General features: G+C 34.0%; 3 pseudogenes; 1 reads left to right on the top strand and 2 right to left on the bottom strand.

The window, feature by feature from the left end:
- The window catches only part of LOC117914475, a 2,050-nt pseudogene extending 159 nt beyond the window's left edge, over positions 1 to 1,891 (bottom strand).
- Positions 1,892 to 8,513: 6,622 nt separating this feature from the next.
- Positions 8,514 to 13,468, top strand: LOC117914476 (annotated as a pseudogene).
- Positions 13,469 to 17,779: 4,311 nt separating this feature from the next.
- Positions 17,780 to 19,807, bottom strand: LOC117914477 (annotated as a pseudogene).
- Positions 19,808 to 25,287: the final 5,480 nt, after the last annotated feature.

The following is a 25,287-nucleotide window of genomic DNA, read 5'->3' on the forward strand; positions in this document are numbered from 1 at the left end:
GATTAACACACCATAACCCCACCATTGCCATTCTCTCAAACCTTTTGAAATCACCCAGTACTTCTGGATCATGCTTCACCACCACCTCTAGCTTTCCCAATCTCAGACAATTTAGCACCCAATCTGTTAGGATGAGGTCATCATCTTCAGTCTCTTCCTCATCCGGTCCAACTCTATGTGCTTTCTGCAGCATATAATCTCCAGCAGCATCACCCCAAAACTGTAGACATCCACTTTGGCTGTAACAGGAGCACACTTGAGCCATTCCGGTGCCATGTATCCCATTGTTCCTCTGGCGTTGGTGCTTGTCCTGGTCTGGTCTTTCCTCAATAGCTTTGCGAGGCCGAAGTCTGCAATCTTAGCATTGTAGTGTTGATCGAGTAACACATTCTGGGGCTTTATGTCACAGTGGATGATCCCAGTTTCACATTCCTCATGCAGATATAGCAGGCCTCTTGCAATTGCAAGCACTATCTCAGCTCTATGATCCCAGCAGGGTTTCTCCCCCTTACTGAATAGGAAACTAGACAGAGGTCCATTTTTCATTAACTCATAGACCAGAAGTCGGTGGCTTTGCTCATTACAGAATCCCAACAGCCGGACGAGATTTCTGTGATGAGTTTGGCCAATTGCCCTTACCTCAGCCAAAAATTCTCTGTCGCGCTGTTCAATCACTCTTTCCAGCTTCTTCACAGCAATCTCCATCTCCTTATCTTCGAAGCGCAGAGTCCCACTGTAAACTGACCCTGATGCTCCTCTTCCAAGTCTGTTTCTGAATCCATCTGTCGCTTTATGCAGCTCCTGGTATGTGAATGTCCTCAAGTTGATGTCTGCTGATTGTGTACTTGGAGCTAGTTTGCTTAATCCGAATCGTGGCACTACAAGGTTCTGATAGATGATAATTGTAGCGAATGGTAGAGCTAGAAAGGAGACTACTGAAAGGCATACTAACACAACAACCTGAGGCCTTGAATTGTTTGTCCCCTTTATTGGATCCTCTATCTTCACTGGCACCTTGATGATGGCCTTTATCCCTGTAGTAGAAGGGATGCTCTTTCTGGCATTCATGAAAGGAATCCTTTTCTTGCGACAAACATTGTCCTTGGTTGTATACGTAGCTGCCACGCAATAGCAATCATCCTGGACTGCCTTTATGCATCGATCTAAATCATAACCATACAATCGAGTCAACTCTGCAAATATATCGTTTTTAATATCAGTATCATCGATCACTTCTACACGATACTCTGTCTCAGATGGGGTGTTTGCGCACTGTTCCACAGGAACATCTGGGCGGCATCCTTTGGAAGGGATATTGGGATCAATAAGAGAATAACCAGGAAGGCAGCTGCAAGTAGCGTTTTGATTACGGGGAGAAGTGCAGTATCCATAAACACCGCAAATACCATTAACAGTGCAAGGTTCTTCAATTGCTCTCCAGATGCTTCTCCACCCTGTGCCATTTACCTTATTGTAAACGTATTGCTGGAAATTCCCAGTATCTTCAATGGTTGCTCGGTGGTAGTAGATGTTAACTGGTGTAGCACATCTCGAGTCATCCGGAAGATGATTGAAGTTAAATTGGTCATATACATTGACGCGGTAGTCTCGTTAAAACAAGACTGACGTTTGTCTGTTGAGTTGTATTAGACCACCAGTAACCACTATCTGAGAATCGGAATGCAAACAGCCCCATATTTCCATCGACGGACTGCACCTCCAGCTGGAAATTTCCTTTGAGTAGTCCACGGTTCCATTCGTGTTGGAGAAAGCCTGGTGTCTCCGCAGGAATCGTTTGTCCCGGTAAGAGGGTGTCTGTTGGATGTTCGAAGCTCTGCCAGAGGACCCTCGAAACAGAGCTCCATAAGACAAAGTTGCCGTTGTCTAACATGGAAGCTGAGCTTGCAGCAGCGCCCTCGTAGATGTGATCTAATGATCCATTGGGTATGTCAGCAAGAGATAGCCAGATGCTGTTAGGTTGATAGTGGATCCCTCTGGAGCGGGATTATCTCGATTAGCTGACCAAACGAGGGTTTCTTCAGGGATTTTATTGAACCAAATTCCAAGAAGGAAGAGGCCGCTATCAAGGGATAGAATCCAAATGCAAAATCCCCTGAAGGTGAGAGCCAAGTTGAATCAGTGGTGTGGTGAGGCCAGATCCCAAGGATATGTTTTCAGGTGTTTGGGCCAAGCAAGGAGTATACCAGTAGAAGAGACAACAAAAGAAGAATGGTAGCTGCCACTGTCATGCTGAGCCTGGGAGAGATGGACAAATTTTAAAACAACAGAAAGAGAAGGATGATTATTACATGGGAAAGACTTGCCAATACAACTCATTGATTAATTCATGGATACTTGTAGAGAAAGAATGGGTATCCATCGTTCTCGGAACCCAAATATAATTTCCAAGTAAATTAAAAGTCTTGGTCTCCATAGAAATTGAAAGTTCGTCGTGATGGTAGCGCAATTGCCTGGAAACTTTGTATTGATGTTGATCATCCCGTCTCTGGGTCCCTTGAGAATCCTTTTTCTTTTGGGTAGGTATTGGTTAGATAAGAACCAAAACGGGTTGACCTTTAATTGCAGGTTCCCACAGCCCACTGAATTTTTGATAAATGTATGGGCTATTGGGGAAAGTAATTTTTAAAATGTTATAGATCGGGAAATAATTTCAATTCTACGGCACTTTTTAACACGTAGGATGAGAGTGGAAAAAAAATAGTATTTTATATTTGAAAAGAAGTGGAAACCCATTTCCCCCTAGCCTGTTTTCTTCTCCGCCTCAAAACTCATTTTGTCCTCTGCCCAAAAACCCATTTTCCCGCACACTAATCATGGAGTAAAGATCCTTGCCTCAACACCAATAGGAAGGGAGTGAAGTGCAGATCTAAGAACCATTGCCCTTGGGTGTTTTCTATAAGTTTTGTGGTTATATTTGGTGGTGTGGTTGTGTTTGGTCACCGAGAAAGTGTGGGAAAGTTGAAAAAAAAAATAAAGTTTTTGTTTTTTTTTTTTACAATGAAACCGAGTAGACTAAAAATTATGGAGAGTTTTCATTTTTTTTTGTGGTTCAACTTATTTTGATTCTGTTTAGTTGCCAAGAAAGTGTGGGAAAGTTGAAAATTTTGTTTTTATTTTTTTATCGGCCGACTCCGACACAATATTCGTCATTGATTATCAGTCGAAGGAAATTTCAGTAATTTTCTGGAAATTTCCTGATATTTCCTACCAGTCCAGCCCATGCACAGGATACAAAATCTATCTAATTTTTTTTTATATAAAAAAACATAAGATGCTATTTGGTAATCTGATCATGATTTGTAGGGAAAGATTGTGTTTTTCAGCCTGGCTCAAAAATCGTGGATTTAGGGTTCGTGAAATTTACATCCAATGGCACAAAAGCAAAAATACCCCTAGAATAGATCCATAAAGCACATGGAGCAAAAAAAAAAAAAACAATTTTTTTTTTTTTTGTTTTCATCGGGGGTTTTGCATGGATTTTCTTGAAAATCAAACGAGGATGAATTTTCCTGGAAATCGAATGGGGGATGGATTTTCTTGGGAATCAAACTGGGGTTGCAAAAAAAATAAAAAATAATAACCTGATTAGATTAGTACCTGCGAGGATTGAGAGTGGCAAAGGAAAATAGGGCCTTTTTCAAGAGGGTAAAATGGGATTCTTCATTGGGTGAAGCTTGTTGCCAATGTAGTGAAGGAAATGCTACCAACGGTGGCAAATTCAATTTCATGGGGCAAAATGGGATTCTTCACTAGGTTGCAACTTGGAACCAAATCCAACAAGATTTTGGAGATTATGGATGGTGTAATTTGGGTTGGGTTTAGAAAACAATGAAACTAACCCAATCGAATAAGGGTTAGATTTGGCTTGGGACATAATGAAGTATTGGATTATTTTAATTAAACAATTATTATTATTATATTTAATTCGCGATATTTAAATTTAATTAATTTAAATATTTAATTAATATTCAAATCATTTATCATAGATGAAAATGGATATACTATCTTTTTATTTGTTAAAATTAAATAGTTTATCTTGTATTAAATTGATACATTAAATTGAATTTGATTTGATTCAGTCTTATATGTCTTTTATTTTATTCTTTTTAGGCACATGAATGGACTAGGCATACATATGTTCTTAGAAATGCACCATCGATAGACATTAGCTTGCCACCTATTGAGGAGACTCCTATTACACCTATGGAGGTGTCATCCACCCCACCTTTAGTACTACTTGTTGCATCATCACCACAATCGATAGAGGCTACATTGGTTGATGATGAGTTAGTTCATATAGCAAATGATGATCAACAAGGACAAAAGAATGATCATGGTCGAGGACGTGATAGGAGACGTGGTTGTCGAGCTCATAGAGGGGTACATGTTAACCCCATAGAGCCAATAGTGGAACATGCATATCATGGGCGTCCACAACGGAAAAAGAAGACTCCTTCGTGCGATACACATTGAAGATGTTACTACATATGACTTGTATTTTGGATATTGTTAGTATTTTGCATATCATTATTTTGGATAAATATTCGAGATGTATATTTATACTTGTTATATTTTGGATTAACTTACTTTTTCTTAACGTAAGTTCTATAGTATTCTATCTATTGTGGACTTATTTTACACAAAATAGCATTGTTACTATTTTGGAAAGGTGTTGACTTAATTGATATTTGATTTACTTGTTTTCATTGGTTTTGGATTGAATGTTAAAATATTGATTATAATGTATACATGTGATGAACTTTAAACATTTGGTTGTATAGAAGGTAATACTAATTAAGTGATAATATTTTTTTTTTCTTTTGTGGAAGGTCAGCATAAATTAGAAATTCTCCACTGTGTACGAAAATTGTGAAAAGTGTCTCTTGAAGAGACACTTTCAATATAATTCCATTTTTTGGGAATTGTGAAATGTGTATTTTCAAAATTCGAAATTTTCTACTATGTATGAAAATTGTGGAAAATGTCTCTTCAATATAAACCCAATTTTTTTAAAAATTATGGAATGAGATAAAAGACACCTTTAGTATAATTCCATTTTTTGGGAATTGTGGAAGGCGTCTTTTCAAAATTCGAAATTTATGGTGGAAAGTGTCTTTTTTTTAGTATAAACCCAATTTTTTTAAAAATTATGAAAGGTGTTTGAGTATAATTCCATTTTTTTTTGGGAATTGTGGAAACACCTTTAACATAAATTCAAAAACTTTCATCGTGTATAGAAATTGTGGAAAGTGTCTCTTCAGTATAAACCTAATTTTTTTAAAATTATCGAAGGTGTCTCTTCAAGATATACCTTTAGTATAATTTCATTTTTTGGGAATTGTGGAATGTGTCTCTTCAAAATTCAAAAATTTCCACTATTTATAGAGACACCTTCCACAATTTAAAAAAAAAAAAAGGTTTATAATGAAAGTGTCTCTTCAAGAGACACTTTCCACAATTTCGATACATAGTGAAAATTTTCGAATTTATGTTGAAGGTGTCTCTTCAAGAGACATCTTTAGCTTTAAAATTATTTCCACAATTTTTAATATATATTGGATTTTGTGGAATTGTGGAAAATGTCTCTTCAAACGACACTTTTGTAGAATTTTTTTTTTTTTTGAATTGTAAAAGGTGTCTCTTCAAAATACACTTTTAACATAAATCCAATTTTATGGAATTGTAGAAGGTGTCTGTTCAAGAGACAGAAAAGACACATTTAACTTAAATTCAATTCTTTTAAATATGTATCATAATTTTGGAAATTGTGAAAAATGTATGGAAGGTGTTTCTTCAAAAGACATCTTCCACATGACTAAAACTATTATAGATCTATCAATATTTTTCCAACTGCCATTTTTAATAATTATTTTTTAAAATTGCTGAAAAAGTTGAAAAGCCCCTGCCCACCTTATTACATGAAAGCAGTCATAGTTTGCTTGGCCAATTGAGTCCTTCAACATAAGGATAGATCTTAGAGATCATTGATCAGATATCAAACATTGGACCCCACCCACCCTCATAAGGAATTTTTTGAATTTGCTCTTGGTGAAATCTGAGTAGGAGAGGAATGGCTTCGAGGTACTAGGTCCAGTAATGGAATGAAATATGGGATGAAGGTGAACTCAGTCCGACACTGATATGATGGTGGAGCAGTGATAATTCGTTGCGTGATAAAAAATTGCGGAAGAAAGGTCACAGACGTCAGAAAGTCTTTGCCGTTGGGTGCTTGATGTAAACAATTGAATAGGTTTTGAATGATTCATCTTATAATTGTATTAGCATATTCTGAATAAAAGGAGACAAAGTCTTTCACGTATGGACAATTAGTCTATAGATTATACCATGACAAAATTTATGATTGTGACCTAGTCCTTATTTTCTTAAGGTTATGTTTGGTTCCCGAAAAATACTAAAAAAGAAAAAAAAATACAAAAGAAAATGACTTTTTTATGTTTGATTGTCCTATGAAAAACATAAAAGAAAATCAAATATGATTAAAACTAATTAAAAACTTATGTATTTTTAAATTATTTAATCTTTATATTGATGAGTTAAAATAAATAAAATGAGTTTGAAGTAACAAAAAAAAAAAATTTATCAACTTTTAATCTATTTTTTTTATTTTCCTTTACTTTTTCTTTCCCTCTGTTTTTCCTTTGTATTTTCTTTTCCTTGCATTTTCCTTCAAATTTTTTGGGAACCAAACATAGCTTTAGAGAATATTCACAACTATTTTTCAAAGCTACTTTCCAAAATCTTTGTCTCCAAGTGTTACCATCCCAGTGAGGAAGCAAAAGCAACTCAAATTTCAGTTGTACTTCTCCTTTCTATGTGAATTGGGTTGCATTGCGTATAAAGTGGAGAGAGGATCCATAGATTTTCTAAGTTCTCAAGTTGACTGCTGAAAAGAAGACCTTGTAAGTATATGCAACCTTGCCCAGTTGAAACACTATCATGCAGTCGTTAGCATTGAAAAGGAAAAAAATATATATTTTATTTCATTTAATTAATTAGGTTATGTTTGGTCCCGAAAGTACTAAGGAAAAAAAAAATATAAAAGAAAATAATTTTCTTACGTTTGGTTTCATTATAATTTTTTTTTTAAAAAAATCAAATATAATTAAAATTAATTAAAATTTATACATTTTAAAATTATTTAATCTTTATATAGTTTAATCTTTATATAGTAGAGGAAATGAAGTGAAATGAGTTTAAAGAAACATATAAAAATAATTTATTAATTTTAAATTTATTTTTTATTTTTCTTCATTTTTTCTTTCTTTTTAAATAAATTTTTTGAGAACTAAACATAGCATTAATGTTTGACTAAGTCTAATGACTGTTGGAAGCCTGTATAAGTGAGTACTTTTCAACTGAGGAAGAGCAGTTCCTACTCCTGCCTTTAAATTAATTTATTCTTTCCATTGATGCCTGAGTTTTAATATTACTTAATTAGATTGAATAAATTAAAGAAAAACAAATTTGAAATAAAATATATTAGTAAAAAAAATTTTTTTAAATAAATGAACAAACAAAGAGGATAAGAAAGCACAAAAAGAGGAGTAAGGGAAGATACAAAATTAAGCTTGTCTTATATATGCTAAGTGAACCATATATTTAATACCCAAAAAGGAAAAACATGTGGAGAAATTCAGCCATGAACTTGGCATCCAGTACGAGAGTGCCTTGTATTTCAACTGCAAAAGTCACGCCTCAGTCTTTGAATATTTAGCTTATCTTGGTCCCTGGAAAAATCGCTGCTACATTGTTCTACCTTAAGTTCCTCAAACGTGTGACACACTCTCACCATGAAATATTACAATTTCAGTCTTCCCTTTATTTTTTTTTAATATTTAATTTTCTTATATGCGAAAAAAATAAAAAAATAAATTTAAATTAAAAATAAAAACAATAAAATGATTTTCTTGTAATTTAATGTTATTTATTACTTATTAGTATATATATATATATATATATATATATGTGTGTGACTGAGAAAGAAAATATGAGAGAAATAAAGAGTCAAAGAATGTGTTATTCTCAACTATCATAAGAGCTTGGAACTAAAGTGATTTAATTATGTACCAAGAACCAGATTTGAACCGATGACATGAGGATTTACAGTCTTCTGTTCTACCAGTTGAGCTATCCCCGACTATTCTCGATGCATCATCCTCATTTTACTAGATGATTCGGTCTATGTCAATTAAAAATAAAAAGATTTAAGGGTATTGTATTACAAAACAAAGTAGCGTGAAATTTCTTGGATTTTTTTTTAAAAAAAAAAAACTTTGTAAGTGACACGTGTTATTTATGAGTTTTCTTAGTAAACGTAAAAAGAGTTTAGTTTCAACAAAATTCTTTCAAAACTATAATTTTCTAAATCCGCGTGCCATGGGCCTAGGTACACCTCGATCAAATATTCAATTAATTTCCCTATAAATCTCTACTAGAAATGGTACAAAGAAGCAATAGCTAAGCACAAAGCCATGGCTTCTCTAGTACAGCATCTGGGGCTCTTCTTGCTCTTCTTCCTCCCCTTGTCACTAGTCTCTTGTCACAGCCACCACCACCCACTAGACTATCTAACCCCATCTGAGTTCCGCCAAGTTCAAGCCATTGTCAAGGGATCGAACCCTGGCTCCAGCCACAACGTAACCTTCCAGTATGTTGGGTTGGACGAGCCAGACAAGCCCGCCCTCCTCTCATGGCTCTCGAACCCCAACTCTACAACCCTACCTCCACCTCGCCGAGCCTTTGTTATCACTCGACTCCGCAGTCAAACCCACGAAATCATTGTCGACTTATCGACTCAGTCCATCGTCTCCGACAAGGTGTACAGTGGACACGGCTACCCTTTGCTGACTATCGAGGAACAAACGGCTGCATCCGAGCTGCCTCTAACTTATCCACCATTTATAGCTTCAATCAGGAAGAGAAAGCTCAAGTTATCCGATGTGGTTTGTTCTACCTTTACAGTGGGGTGGTTTGGAGAAGAAAAGAGCAGAAGAGTGTTGAAGATACTGTGTTTTTACACAGATGGGACAGCTAATTTATACGTGAGACCAATAGAAGGGGTAACAATAGTAGTTGACCTTGATGAGATGAAGATAACTGAATACCATGACAGATTAACGGTTCCGGTGCCGGAAGCGGAAGGAACGGAGTACCGATTGTCGAAGCAGAAGCCCCCATTTGGTCCTCGTCTAAATGGTGTTGAGATATTAGGAATGCTTTCCTTATATCATTATTTCCTTATATCATTTAGTGTTGAGATATTAGGAATGTTTAGATATTAGGAAAGTTGAGATATTATGAATATTGAGATATTAGGAATATTGAGATACTAGGAATATTAAGATATTAGGAATATTGAGATATTAGGAAAGTTGAGATATTAGGATATTAGTTGTTATTTCCTTATATCATTCTTTCCTTGTATCATTCTTTCCCATTCTTAGAATGGTGATTACCCTCTATATATACTTTGTACATGAACGAATGAAAGTATGAATGAAAAAACTACAATTTATCAATTTGAAGATGGTATCAGAGCCACTCAAAGTTGGGACTTTGGATGGGCCCCAAACATCAGAATGTATAACCATAAAAGGAAACGGACTTTTATTCAAAATTAACGGAAACGAAGCACGATGACTTTTAGCCAATTCACAAATATCACAACGGAAACCAGAAATATCACTCTTTGCAAACAAACTAGGAAACAATTTTTTTAAATAACCAAAGGAAGCATGTCCCAGACGTCGATGCCACAACCAAATTTCAGACTTTTTCTTCTCCCCCTCAGATCCATCTGCCATCAAGGCTTGTTGCAACTTATTTGAATCCTTTGACTGCAAGTCCAAGTAATAGAGTTTTCCCCGTTTAATACCACAACCAATCGTCTGTCTTGTTTGGATGTCCTTAATCACACAAAATTCAGGCCAAAAAATGACAATACAAGATAAGGCTGTAGTGATTTGAGAAACTGACAAAAGATTGTAATCTAAAGATGGAACAACTAAAACAGAATCCAAATTCAAAGTATCAGTAAGAGTTAAGGATCCTTCCCCAATAACTGGGGTTGTGTTACCATTGGCTGTGGAAACAATTTCTTGTGAGGAAGGTCTAAGGGGTGAAACCTGTCTAGAATCAAAAGTCATATGATCTGTAGCACCAGAATCAATTATCCATGTACTATTAATAACAGGTGTAAAAGTATTTAAAAACTTACCACCATGATCAGTAGCGGCTACCAATGCAGAGGCTTTCTCAGCAACATTAGCCTCTGTTTTTATTTCGGCAACAATTGCAGTCGAGGTTTTCTTGGAATCCTTCTTCCGTTGATCACGATTATTATAATTAATAACAAAGTGTTGATAGCCTAAACATGATTTAAAGGTCCATGGTTCAAACCCTCGGTTCCTTATTGTTTTCCTGGTCATACCAAGAGTCGTTGCTTTGAAATTGTGGGATATCCAGACCGGTGGGACCAGTCTTATTGCAGTAAGTGCATTTGAAGGTTGACTTATCAATATTAGGGCTTGTCTTAGAATGGTTGATCGCTGTCGGACTACCATAGCGACAAAATATCCAGGATTTCAGTTCCATGGCTCTGATACCATCTTCAAATTGATGAATGAAAAACTATCATTCATCAATTTGAAGAAATGGTGTGTCTACCATGCAACCAGATGGACCTGGATTCAAGATCGATGGGCACAATATCAGGTTCGTGTAGCTTGTTCATTGTTTCTTGTTTTTGGGTCGGCACCTTCTGTGAAAAAACTACGAATAGAAGAGAAAAAAAATCATATTCTATATTATATCACGTTAATCAAATAAATTAAATAATATTATTCGTTTCTTTAATTTATTATTATTATTTTTAGGTAAACGAAGCAAGAACTTTATAATTATTTTATCAAAAACTGATTCATTGGTTGTTAAGCTTGAATTCAACTCTAATCATGTTATCATTTTCTTTTATTATTATTATTTTTGGTTAAACAAAGCAAATATTTTTTTATTACTTTGACCAAAAATGATTCATTGGTTGTTAAGCTTGGTACGTCAAAGAACATTATTAAATTCCAGGAGCAATGCAACTCAAAGTCCAAAAGGCCTATCACATTGTCTTGTTTAGTCATATGATATATCAGAAAAATTTTAAACCAGAAAGTAATATTGGAGGTGACCGTCCACAATTCCAAATTTTATGTGAAAAGTCATACCAACATAATCACATCACAGTGGTTCAGTTAAGCTGGACAGAGAATGTAACCATCATGTAGTCGGTGGTGGTCTCTAGATGGCTGTGGTGCATGTAGGATTAAATTCAAGCACATCTTCTGACTCTACGCTTTTTTCCATGCATGGGTGTTCTGACTGTCAACCTCTGCGACCTTCGCCCTTGTGGAAACATTGGTCGTAGGGAGAGTTTTGCAGTGATAATGGGCTGGGTTAGCCCAATGTTGTACAGGGCAGCCTGAATAACTTGGCCAGCTTGAACCAGTGTCCGTGGGTTGGGCTCAATTCTGAGAACAAGTAGGTATTTGGTTGTCCTTAGATTAGGCCTAAATCCCAACCCAGCCAAAACTTCATATTTTGGGTTGGGTATATTGTTAGACAATCGATTTTTTTAGAAGTAAATTTAAGAGGTTCGAATTTCTGCCCTTGTAAATAAACCACAGATATTCTCTTTCGAGAGTGCTCATCAAACAAAGCTATAATTCTTTTGGGTCATGGGCTTCTAGCAGGATCTTACCTTCGTATATTTCTACATCTTAGTGCAAGAATATTTGATTTTGATTACATGCGTAGGTGGGCTAATTGGGACTTCCATGTAAGCTTTGATGCACGAGCCGGTCTAATCATATCACTCGCATCAATCTATGATCTTCAAAAACGCACATTTCGTCGAGTGTTATACAGAGGATACTTGTCTGAGCTCTTTGTACCATATATGGATCCAACTGAGGAATGGTACTATAAAACCTTTTTCGATTTAGGTGAATTTGGGTTTGGTCTTTTAACAGTCCCACTTCAACCACTAGCAGATTGTCCATCCAATGCGGTGTTCATGGATGGGTACTATGCTGGCCAAGATGGCAAACCAGTGAAAACATCAAATGCTTTCTGCATATTTGAACAACAAGCAGGAAGAATCATGTGGCGTCACACCCAGATTGCGATGCCAGGACAAGAGGTAAGCAATTTCCTGACACATTTGAATGGTTTTAACATGTAATTATAATTTACGTTGAATGTGAGTTGCATATGGATAATTTTATTTTATTTTATTTTTTTGCAGATATGGGAGGTGAGGCCAGAAGTGAGCCTAGTAGTGAGGATGGTTGCAACAGTGGGCAACTATGACTACGTACTTGATTGGGAATTCAAGCCTAGTGGCTCCATCAAACTTGGGGTATATTTGTCCACACATACTATGCTATTGTCTCAGATATTGATATGGTTGTGAAATACAGTAACAAAAAAATTAAAGCTTGATAGAAAAACTATTAAACTATTAACATTTGGTCGACTATGGTTTTAATGGTATGTCATTTTGTGGTTTTCACAGGTGGGGTTAACTGGTATCCTAGAAGTGAAGGGGGTGTCATACACTCACACAAGTCAAATAAAGGAGGATGTTTATGGCACATTGTTGGCACATAACACTATTGGCGTAAACCATGATCACTTCTTGACATACCATCTTGACCTTGATGTAGATGGTGATGCCAACTCCTTTGTTAAGGCCAATCTGGAAACAAAGCGAGTAAAGGATAATATTTCACCAAGGAAGAGTTACTGGACAGTTGTGAGTGAGACTGCTAAAACTGAATCTGATGCACAAATTCAGCTGGGACTGAAGCCAGCCGAGTTAATAGTGGTGAATCCTAATAAGAAGACCAAACTTGGGAACTATGTTGGTTATCGTCTGATTCCAGGGTCATTATCTAGTCCTCTTCTATCAGATGATGATTACCCGCAAATTCGTGGTGCCTTCACGAAGTATGATGTTTGGATCACTCCATATAACAAGTCTGAAAAATGGGCAGGAGGGTTGTATATGGACCAGAGTCGAGGGGATGACACCTTAGCTGTTTGGAGCCAGAGGTACATATTTGCTAGTTCAATTTGTTAGCTGTGTTACCGGCATTTTAAGAGGTTGGTTGTTAATTGGTATTAATTATTTCCAAACTTCTTGCTAATATGCACAGGAATAGGGAGATTGAAAACAAAGACATTGTGTTGTGGTACACAATAGGATTTCACCATGTTCCTTGCCAAGAAGATTTTCCAGTCATGCCAACATTGAGTGGTGGATTTGAGCTCCGACCCACCAATTTCTTTGAGAACAATCCTGTGTTGAAAACAAAACCGCCTACTCCTGTGTCTTGGCCTAATTGCACCCACTAGGTCATAGATGGAATATGCACAAGAATGCTACTCTTGTTGGCAGTATGAATAATTCAGCTACTTTCGTAAGTCTTGACAAATGTTTTGCATTTTGCATTGAGTACCCTCATGGTATGAATAAATATGAGTATTACTAACACTTTTAATCCTTTTTTTTTTTAAATAATTATTTTAGAAAATTTAAAATTATGTTAAAATTTTAACGTAATTTTCGAAGGTTGGCTAAAGAATAGTCTCCCCAACAAAATTGAAAATTATAGATTTTTCCTAAATTTTTTTTTGAAAATTCCAAGACTATGTTTTCTCACGACACATGAGTTTAGATGGATTAACCTTAACCCTCCTCGGTATGCCCCTTTTTATTTATTTTTGTTTTTGTTTTCCTTTTCAATTTATTACTTTTAATATTTTGTAATGTTTTTAAAATTTTTAATTATTTTTATTGCATGGGTAAGTCCAATAAGGTGTAATTTGATGATTTTTTTATTTCTTATTTTAATTTATTTTAATTTTTAAAAACATAATTTAATTGTTTAAAATATTTTTAAAAAAAAATAATAGTAAAGCCAACTTTAATTTATTGAATTTTTGCATAGAACATTTTTTACGTACTATGTTAATTAATTTTTATATGTTTAAGTTTTTTTATAATTATGTAATGTTATTATTGTTAAATTATTGTAGATGAAAGTGTAGGCTCTAATTTGTTTGATTTTTATTGTTTCCAACCTTAAGTAATAAATTGGTTTTTAATATTTAAAATTATTGGATTAATTTTATGTAATGTATTATTACAAGATCATGATATATTAATTATTCAAGTGTATAATTAGTTTGCTTTCCTTCTGTTATTGTAATGATTTGAATGGCAATATTGCTTTAGTAATGTTATTTTAATACCTTAAAATATAGGAAATGTAAATTAATTTATCCTTAGTATATCTTTAATTTAATTTATTTCATTATTATAATTGTTTTATAAATTGGATTTGTTTACTTGGTGTTATTAGCAACTATACTTAAAAGCATATAAAATTTTTATTGGTATATCTTTATTGCCTAATGTATGTGATAGGGAAGGCAATGGGGTAGGTTTTTTTGGGTACCCGCCCCGCCCTAATGGGACGGGTTTAAATTTAATAAATGGGTTTGGGCGGGTATAAGATTTTTTTTTAAACCGGGGATGGGTTCGGGTATTGCCCCATCCCGCCCCACCCCGCCCCGTTTATATATAAAATTAATTTTAAAATTAAATTAAATTTAAATTTTAAAATTAATTTAATTTAAAATTTTATTTTACTATTTTTAATATATAGATAATAAAAAAATTTAATAAAATAAGTTATAAAAAATAATAATTTTATTATTTATAAAATATATTTATTTTAATGTAATTAAAAAATTTAAAAAAAAATGGTTAAACGGGTGGGGTGGGGCAGGGCGGGTATGGGAATTGTTTTAATAAACGGGTAGGGTTGGGATGGGGGCGACCCGTCCCAAACCCGCCCCGTTGCCATTCCTAGTATGTGATAATGAAAATATAATGTATCACCAAGAAATATGAGTTCGAGTGGGAACTACAAAGACCCATAAAAAATAATAATAATAATACTGGATCCGTCCAAATTCAATTCTAAAGTTGAATTAACATCCTATTATCATAAATCAACTATACTCTAGAATCTTATGATATTAGATTAAGACAAAAAATTTGGGTCTTTGACCTAATAATAATTACATACAAGTTCCTATTGAATTGGTATTTATAATCTAATAAGGTAAACACTATCAATTTCTTAATATTACCTTTACAATTTTTAAGTATCAAATCTTTTTATTATGTGATTGATTGAGTACATACTTTAGCTTTGGAAAAACATATATCAAATCCCCTTAAAGAATTATCATGATTATAGATTTTATTATTAGAATGTCCTCAAGATCATTCAAGGGAATAAATTGTCTCAAATCCATGAAATATCATGGTACTAGCTTATCTTGAGAATACATGTTGTTACCTACTTTAATCAACAATAACATAATTCATAGGAAACATATGACCACCTTAAGATTTCATCCGTAAGGCAAAATCATAGAAAACTTTAGTATCACCTTAATACTCTCTTAAAGTCAAAAATTCATGCAATATAATAGTTTAATGAAGTTGTGACCACCGGATGCCAAATGTCATGACTCACTAGAGGTTATATCATATATCTAATTATACACACTAGTGCATTTACTATAAAAAAACTCATCTTGATAATCAAATCAAATCATTTCTCAAATTAAAAGGTAATACACTACAATTTAAGATAGATTACATATTTATATGAACTAGTTGTAAAGAAATATCAACTTATCAAGGATTCATAACTTAGATCTTCTATACAATTCCTAATACACTCAAATCATGTATAATGCAAATTATGTAGATTTAAATGTTCATTATTCACAATTGCATAAATAAAATAGTGAAAGAGAAAATCAAAATCATAATATAAATAATAATAAATTTCTTTTATTATTCCCTCATATCATGGTTTTAAGTGGGCTGTCCCAATATTTAATGCCAAAAATAAAATAATAATTCAAAAAGTGGGAAAAAAAATGACACAAAAAAGTGAAGTTCAAGTTCAAGTTGTTATTTGTGTAAAGAAAGGCATAAAATGATAAGCAAAAGTGAAAAAAGATTTTATTTTATTTTTTATTTTTAAAAATACAAGGGTAAAGGGGCAAGGCAACCGTGAAGGGAGTTTCTATATTTTCAAAGGAAGTGAGCAGTGTCCAAACTTCCACAATTCTAATACCATGACTTTATTAACCAAGTCACGTACATACATGAATAAAAAATAAAAAAGAACATAAACATTTTAACATGATTCGACTATTAATGTGATCCCTACGCCCGTAGAATGTATCAACACTCAATAATTCATAATCAAAAGGAACAAAAAAAGTTACAATAGTAAAACTTTTGAAAACATTTCTCATTTGTAACCACGCTTTTTAAAAAAAAAAAAAAAAACCCTAAAACATAAAATGGTATATATAATAAGGGTAAACTTGTCATTCATCTCATTTAAAAAAATAAAAAAAAATCTCCAAGGTTTGCTATCCCTTTCAACCCCCACAAGCAGATCAGACAACTTGATCCCTATGAACTCACTAGGGAGCTCAACACCCGTGATCTAATTGGACAACTCGACTCCCAACATCTCGAGCGAAGTGCAATAAAACTGATTCAGACTTCTCAATCCAAAAAACTTACTTCTCACTCATATATATAAGTCTAACAATATATCATATATAAAAGTGTAGTTTATATAAAACACATACACTATGTTTGGTTCTTCAAAAATTTGAGGTAAAATGTGAGGGAAAGAAAATAGAGAAAAAAATTAGAAGGAAAAAAAATTAAAGAAAAATAAAAAATAAATTTAAAGTTAATAAATTATTTTTATATACTTCTTCAAATTTATTTAATTTATTTTCATTCATGGTATAAACACTAAATAATTTTAAAATATATAAATTTATAATTAATTTTAATTATATTTGTTTTTCTTTCTTTAATATTTTTTCGAGAATCAAACATAACCTTAGTTAATTTAAAATTAATAAATTTTAAACTATATATTGAGATTATTATTAACAGTTTTTGGATAATACATTAATACATTATAGAACATTAGCAACAGTTTGAAGTCCAAATTACTCATAATATATCTAAAAAAACACTTATAAACTGAAAGGTTTTTTATTATATAAAGAAAAAAGAGAAAATTTGGAAAATAATTTTTAACAAAAGAATAAATACAAAAGTTTATTTGAGAGTGAATTTATTGCAAGAAAATTGAGGTATTGAAAGCAATCAAAATTGAAGAATAAAATAAATCTTTTCATTGGATTTGAGTATATTTAATGATTCATAATATTTTATTATTTCAAAAAGATTTCACTAACATTATTGTATAAATCTTTTCACCCAATGAATTTACTAACTCTTAGCTCTGCTTTGGACCCTAAGGATGGTTTTAGGTCATCTAACATCAATAAAATTTGCAGTAATGTAGAATATTTTTATCCTCAAGATTTTACGGAACAAGAAGAATTCATTTGAGATATCAATTGCAACATTGGAAATTGAATTTACCAAATGATCCAAGATTTCAAAATATGACTAGAATCTATGAATCATGTCAAGATTGGTGGAAACAAGAAAATCAAAGGCCCATTGATAGATTGATTTGTCTAATGTCGACATTTTTTATATTTATAACAACTATAGAAAGAATATTTTCAATTATGAAGGTTGTTTAAACAAGACTTGGAAACACGATGTATGATGAAATTTATTTTAAACATGATAACAATACATAAAGTTTTTATAATGATTGGGCAGTGACCAGGGGTGGGACACCAGCTTCTATTGTTCCTTCTAACATTTGTATCACCTTCTTCATCGTTGGTCGGAGAATTGGGTCGGGATTAACACACCATAACCCCACCATTGCCATTCTCTCAAACCTTTTGAAATCACCCAGAACTTCTGGATCATGCTTCACCACGACCTCTAGCTTTCCCAATCTCAGACAATTTAGCACCCAATCTGTTAGGATGAGGTCATCATCTTCAGTCTCTTCCTCAATCCGGTCCAACTCTATGTGCCTTCTGCAGCATATAATCTCCAGCAGCATCACCCCAAAACTGTAGACATCCACTTTGGCTGTAACAGGAGCACACTTGAGCCATTCCGGTGCCATGTATCCCATTGTTCCTCTGACGTTGGTGCTTGTCCTGGTCTGGTCTTTCCTCAATAGCTTTGCGAGGCCGAAGTCTGCAATTTTAGCATTGTAGTGTTGATCGAGTAACACATTCTGGGGCTTTATGTCACAGTGGATGATCCCAGTTTCACATTCCTCATGCAGATATAGCAGGCCTCTTGCAATTGCAAGCACTATCTCAGCTCTATGATCCCAGCAGGGCTTCTCCCCTTACTGAATAGGAAACTAGACAGAGGTCCATTTTTCATTAACTCATAGACCAGAAGTCGGTGGCTTTGCTCATTACAGAATCCCAACAGCCGGACGAGATTTCTGTGATGAGTTTGGCCAATTGCCCTTACCTCAGCCAAAAATTCTCTGTCGCCCTGTTCAATCACTCTTTCCAGCTTCTTCACAGCAATCTTCATCTCCTTATCTTCGAAGGGCAGAGTCCCACTGTAAACTGACCCTGATGCTCCTCTTCCAAGTCTGTTTCTGAATCCATCTGTCGCTTTATGCAGCTCCTGGTATGTGAATGTCCTCAAGTTGATGTCTGCTGATTGTGTTCTTGGAGCTACTTTGCTTAATCTGAATCGTGGCACTACAAGGTTCTGATAGATGATAATTGTAGCGAATAGTAGAGCTAGAAAGGAGCCTACTGAAAGGCATACTAACACAACAACCTGAGGCCTTGAATTGTTTGTCCCCTTCATTGGATCCTCTATCTTCACTGGCACCTTGATGATGGCCTTTATCCCTGTAGTAGAAGGGATGCTCTTTCTGGCATTCATGAAAGGAATCCTTTTCTTGCGACAAACATTGTCGGTTGTATACGTAGCTGCCATGCAATAGCAATCATCCTGGACTGCCTTTATGCATCCATCTAAATCATAACCATACAATCGAGTCAACTCTGCAAATATATCGTTTTTAATATCAGCATCATCGATCACTTCTACACGATACTCTGTCTCAGATGGGGTGTTTGCGCACTGTTCCACAGGAACATCTGGGCGGCATCCTTTGGAAGGGATATTGGGATCAATAAGAGAATAACCCGGAAGGCAGCTGCAAGTAGCGTTTTGATTACGGGGAGAAGTGCAGTATCCATAAACACCGCAAATACCATTAACCGTGCAAGGTTCTTCAATCGCTCTCCAGATGCTTCTCCACCCTGTGCCATTTACCTTATTGTAAACGTATTGCTGGAAATTCCCAGTATCTTCAATGGTTGCTCGGTGGTAGTAGATGTTAACTGGTGTAGGCACATCTCGAGTCATCCGGAAGATGATTGAAGTTAAATTGGTCATATACATTGACGCGGTAGTCTCGTTAAAAACAAGACTGACGTTTGTCTGTTGAGTTGTACCAGACCACCAGTACCCACTATCTGAGAATATCGGAATGCAAACAGCCCCATATTTCCATCGACAGACTGCACCTCCAGCTGGAAATTTCCCACTGAGTAGTCCACGGTTCCATTCGCGTTGGAGAAAAGCCTGGTGTCTCCAGCAGGAATCGCTTGTCCTGGTAAGAGGGTGTCTGTTGGATGTTCGAAGCTCTGCCAGAGGACCCTCGAAACAGAGCTCCATAAGACGAAGTTGCCGTTGTCTAACATGGAAGCTGAGCTTGCAGCAGCGTCCGCGTAGATTTGATGTACTGATCCATTGGGGTATGTCAGCAAGAGATAGCCAGATGCTGTTAAGTTGATAGTGGATCCCTCTGGAGCGGGATTATCTCGATTAGCTGACCAAACGAGGGTTTTTTCAGGGATTTTATTGAACCAAATTCCAAGAAGGAAGAGGCCGCTATCAAGGAGATAGAAACCAAATGCAAAATCCCCTGAAGGTGAGAGCCAAGTTGAATCAGTGGTGGTGGTGAGGCCAGATCCCAAGGATATGTTTTCAGGTGTTTGGGCATGGGAACCAAGCAAGGAGTATAACAGTAGAAGAGACAACAAAAGAAGAATGGTAGTTGCCACTGTCATGCTGAGCCTGGGAGAGATGGACAAATTTTGAAACAACAGAAAGGGAAGGATGATTATCACAAGGGAAATTGATTAATTCATGGATACTTGTAGAGAAAGAATGGGTATCCATCGTTCTCGGGACCCAAATATAATATCCAAGTAAATTAGAAGTCTTGGTCTCCACAGAAAATGAAAGTTCGTCGTGATGGTAGCGCAATTGCCTGGAAACTTTGTATTGATGTTGATCATCCCGTCTCTGGGTCCCTTGAGAATCCTTTTTCTTTTGGGTAGGTATTGGTTAGATAAGAACCAAAACCAAAAAGTTGGGTTGACCTTTAATTGCAGGTTCCCACTGCCCACCTTGATTTTTGATAAATGTACTGCTATTGGGAAAGTAATTTTTAAAATGCTTGAAAAATAGTTCTAATTTTACATCATACGTAGGATGAAAGTGGAAAAAAAAATATATATTTTATATTTGAAAAGACGTGAAACCCATTTCCCCCTAGCTTATTTTCTTTTCTACCTCAAAACTCATTTTGTCCTTTACCCGAAAACCCATTTTCCCGCACGTTGATCATGGAGTGAGATCCTTACCTCAATAAAAATAAAAAGGAAATGAAGTACAGATCTAAGACACCATTACCCCAGGGTGTTTTCTGTAAATTCTGTGGTTATATTTAGTGGTGTGATTGTGTTGATCATCGAGGAAGTGTGGGAAATTTTGAAAAAAAAAATGAAGTTTTTGTTTTTTTTTTTACAATGAAATTTAGTAGACTAAAAATTATGGAGAGGTTTCATTTTTTTTTTTTTTTTTGTGGTTCGACTTGTTGTGATTCTGTTTGGTTGTCAAGAAAGTGTGGGAAAGTTGAAAATTTTGTTTTCATTTTTTTATTGGTCGGCTCCGACACAATATTCGTCATCAATTATCAGTCGAAGGGAATTTCGATAATTTTTGGGAAATTGTCCGATATTTTTTAACAGTCCAACCGTGCATAGGATACAAAATTTGTCCAATTTTTTTTTTTATATATATATAAAAACATATGCTATTTGGTAATCTGATCATGATTTGCAAGGAAAGGTTGTGTTTTTTAGCCTGGGCCAAAAATCGTGGATTTAGGGTTCGTGAAATTTAAATCCAATGGCACAAAAGCAAAGAGACCCCCTAAAATAAATCCATATAGCACATGGAGCAAAAAAAAAAGGCAATTTTTTTTTGTTTTCCTTGGGGGTTTTGCGTGGATTTTCTCTAAAATCAAATAGGGATGAATTTCCCCGGAAATCGAATGAGGGATGGATTTTCTTGGGAATCAAACAGGAGTTGCAAAAAAAATAATAATAATAATAACCCGATTAGATTAGTACGATTGAGAGTGGCAGAGGAAAATAGGGTCTTTTCATGAGGGTAAAATGGGATTCTTCATTGGGTAAAGCTTGTTGCCAATGTAGTGAAGGAAATGCTACCAGCAGTGGAAAATTCAATTTCATGGGGCAAAATAGGATTCTTCACTGAGCTGCAACTTGGAACCAAATCCAACGAGATTTTGGAGATTATGGATGGTGTAACTTGGGTTGGGTTTAGAAAACAATGAAACTAACCCAATCGAATATGGGTTAGATTTGGCCGCAACATAATGAAGTATTGGATCATTTTAATTAAAAAATTATTATTATTATATTTAATTAGCGATATTTAAATTTAATTAATTTTAAATATTTAATTAATATTCAAATCATTTATCATATATAAAAATGGATATACTATCTTTTTATTTGTTAAAATTAAATAGTTTATCTTGTATTAAATTAATACATTAAATTGAATTAGATAAATTAAAATAAATTTCATTTAATTCAGTCTTATATATCTTTTATTTGATTCTTTTTAGGTACATGAATGGACTAGGCATACATAGGTTCTTAGAGATGCACCATCGACTGACATTAGCCTGCCACTTGTTAAGGAGACTCCTATTACACCTATGGAGGTGTCATCCACCCCACCTATAATACCACTTGTTGCATCATCACCACAATCGATAAAGGCTACATTGGTTGATGAGGAGTTAGTTCATATAACAAATGATGATCAATAAGGACAAAAGAATAATCGTGGTCAAGGATGTGGTAGGAGATGTGGTTGTCGAACTCATAGAGGGTACATGTTAGTCCCATAGAGCCAATAGTGGAGCATGCATATCATGGACATCCACAACGGAAGAGGAAGTTTCCTTTGTGTGGTACACATTGAGGATGTTACTATATATGACTTGTATTTTGGATACTGTTAGTATTTTGCATATCATTATTTTGGACAAATACTCAAGATGTATATTTATACTTGTTATATTTTGGATTAACTAACTTTTTATTAACATAAGTTCTATAGTATTCTATCTATTGTGGACTTATCTTACACAAAATAGTATTGTTACTATTTTGGAAAGGTGTTGACTTAATTGACATTTGGTTTACTTGTTTTCATTGGTTTTGGATTGAATGTTAAAATATTGATTATAATGTACACAAGTGATAAACTTTAAACATTTGGTCATATAGAAGGTAATACCAATTAAGTGATAGTATTTTTTTTTCTTTTGTGGAAGGTGTCTCTTGAGCATAAATTAGAAATTTTTCACTATGTATGGAAATTGTAAAAAGTGTCTCTTGAAGAGACACCTTCAGTTTAAACCCAATTTTTTTAAAATTATGGAATGTGTCTCTTCAAGAGACACTTTTAATATAATTTCATTTTTTGGGAATTGTGAAATGTATCTTTTCAATATAAACTCTTTTTTTTTTTTTTTTAAATTATGGAAGGAGACAAAAGACACCTTTAGTATAATTCTATTTTTTTGGAATTGTGAAAGGTGTCTCTTCAAAATTCAAAATTTTCCACTGTGTATGGAAATTGTGGAAAGTGTCTCAGTTTTTAAAAAAATATGAAAGGTGTCCGAGTATAATTCCACTTTTTTTTGGGAATTGTGGTAGGTGTATCTTCAAGAGACACCTTTAGGATAAATTTGAAAATTTCCACTGTGTATGGAAATTGTAAAAAATGTTTTTTTAAGAGACACTTTCAATATAAACTCAATTTTTTTTTAAATTATGGAAAGTGTCTCACCTTTAGTATGATTTCATTTTTTTGGAATTGTGGAAAGTGTCTCTTGAAGAGACACTTTTCACAATTTCCATACACACTGGAAAATTTTGAATTTATGCCGAAGGTGTCTCTTCATGAGACATTTTTACCCTTAAAATCATTTCCACAATTTTTAATACATATAAGATTTTGTGGAATTGTGGAAAGTGTCTTTTCAAGAGACACCTTTAGTATAAATCCAATTTTCTTCAATTGTAAAATGCGTTTCTTGAAGATATACATTTTATATTGAAATTTGGGGAATTGTGAAAAGTGTCTCTTCAAACGACACCTTTTATATAAATTAAAAAAATTTTGAATTGTAGAATATGTCTCTTCAAAAGTCATATTTAACTTTAAAATCAAATTTATGAGACATTCAAATTTATCAAATTATGGAAGATGTCTCTTATAATGCATATTTGATTTTATGGAATTGTGAAAAATGTCTTTTCAAGAGACACATTTTGTATAATTTTTTTTTTTAATTATAGAAGAAACACCTTCACCTTAAATTCAATTCTTTTAAACATGTATCATGATTTTGAAAATTGTGAAAAGTGTCTCTTTAAAAGACACCTTTCACATGGTAAAAACTATCGTAAATCTATCAATTTTTTTTCAACTACCATTTTTTAAAATTGCTGCAAAAGTTAAAAAGGCCCCTGCCCACCTTATTACACGAAAGTAGTCGTAGTTTGCTTGGCCAATTGAGTCCGTCAACATAAGGATAGATCTTAGAGACCATCGGTCAGATATCAAACATTGGACCCCACCCACCCTCATAAGGAATTTTTTGAATTTGCTCTTGGTGAAATCTGAGTAGGAGAGGAATGGCTTCGAGGTACTAGGTCCAGTAATGGAATGAGAAATGGGCTGAATGTGAACTCGGTCCGATACTGATATGATGGTGGAGCAGTTCGTTGCGTGATAAAATATTGCGGAAGAAAGGTCACAGACGCCAGAAAGTCCTTGCCTTTGGGTGCTTGATGTAAACAATTGAATAGGTTTTGAATGATTCATCTTATAATTGTATTAGCATATTCTGAATAAAGGGAGATAAAGTCTTTCACGTATGGACAATTAGTCTATAGATTATACCATGACAAAATTTATGATTGTGACCTAGTCCTTATTTTCTTCGGAGAACAATTTTTAAAAACTATAATCACAACTATTTTTCAAAGCTACTTTCCAAAATCTTTGTCTCCAAGTGTTACCATGTCAGTGGGGAAGCAAAAGCAACTCAAATTTCAGTTGTACTTCTCCTTTCTATGTTAATTGGGTTGCATTGCGTATAAAGTGGAGAGAGGATCCATAGATTTTCTAAGTTCTCAAGTTGAGTGCTGAAAAGAAGACCTCGTAGTAGGTATATGCAACCTTGCCCAGTTGAAACACTATCATGCAGTCGTTAGCATTGAAAAGGAAAAATATATATATATTTTATTTCATTTAATTAATTAGGTTATGTTTGGTTCTAGAAAGTATTAAGGAAAGAAAAAAAAATGTAAAGAAAATGGTTTTCTTATGTTTGATTTCATTATATTTTTTTTTAAATCAAATATAATTAAAACTAGTTAAAAAATTATATATTTTAAAATTATTTAATCTTTATATAATGGAGGAAATGAAGTGAAATGAGTTTAAAGAAACATATAAAAATAATTTATTAATTTTAAATTTATTTTTTATTTTTTTTTCATTTTTTCTTTCTTTCTATATAAATTTTCCGAGAACCAAACATAACATTAATGTTTGACTAAGTCTAATGACTATTGGAAGCCTGTATAAGTGAGTACTTTTCAACTGAGGAAGAGCAGTTCCTACTCCTGCCTTTAAATTAATTTATTTTTTCCATTGATGCCTGAGTTTTAATATTACTTAATGAGGCTGAATAAATTAAAAAAAAAAACAAATTTGAAATAAAATATATTAGTAAAAAAAAAAATTTAAATAAA

This window comes from Vitis riparia, chromosome 5, assembly GCF_004353265.1.
Source record: "Vitis riparia cultivar Riparia Gloire de Montpellier isolate 1030 chromosome 5, EGFV_Vit.rip_1.0, whole genome shotgun sequence".
NCBI classification, from domain to species: domain Eukaryota; kingdom Viridiplantae; phylum Streptophyta; class Magnoliopsida; order Vitales; family Vitaceae; genus Vitis; species Vitis riparia.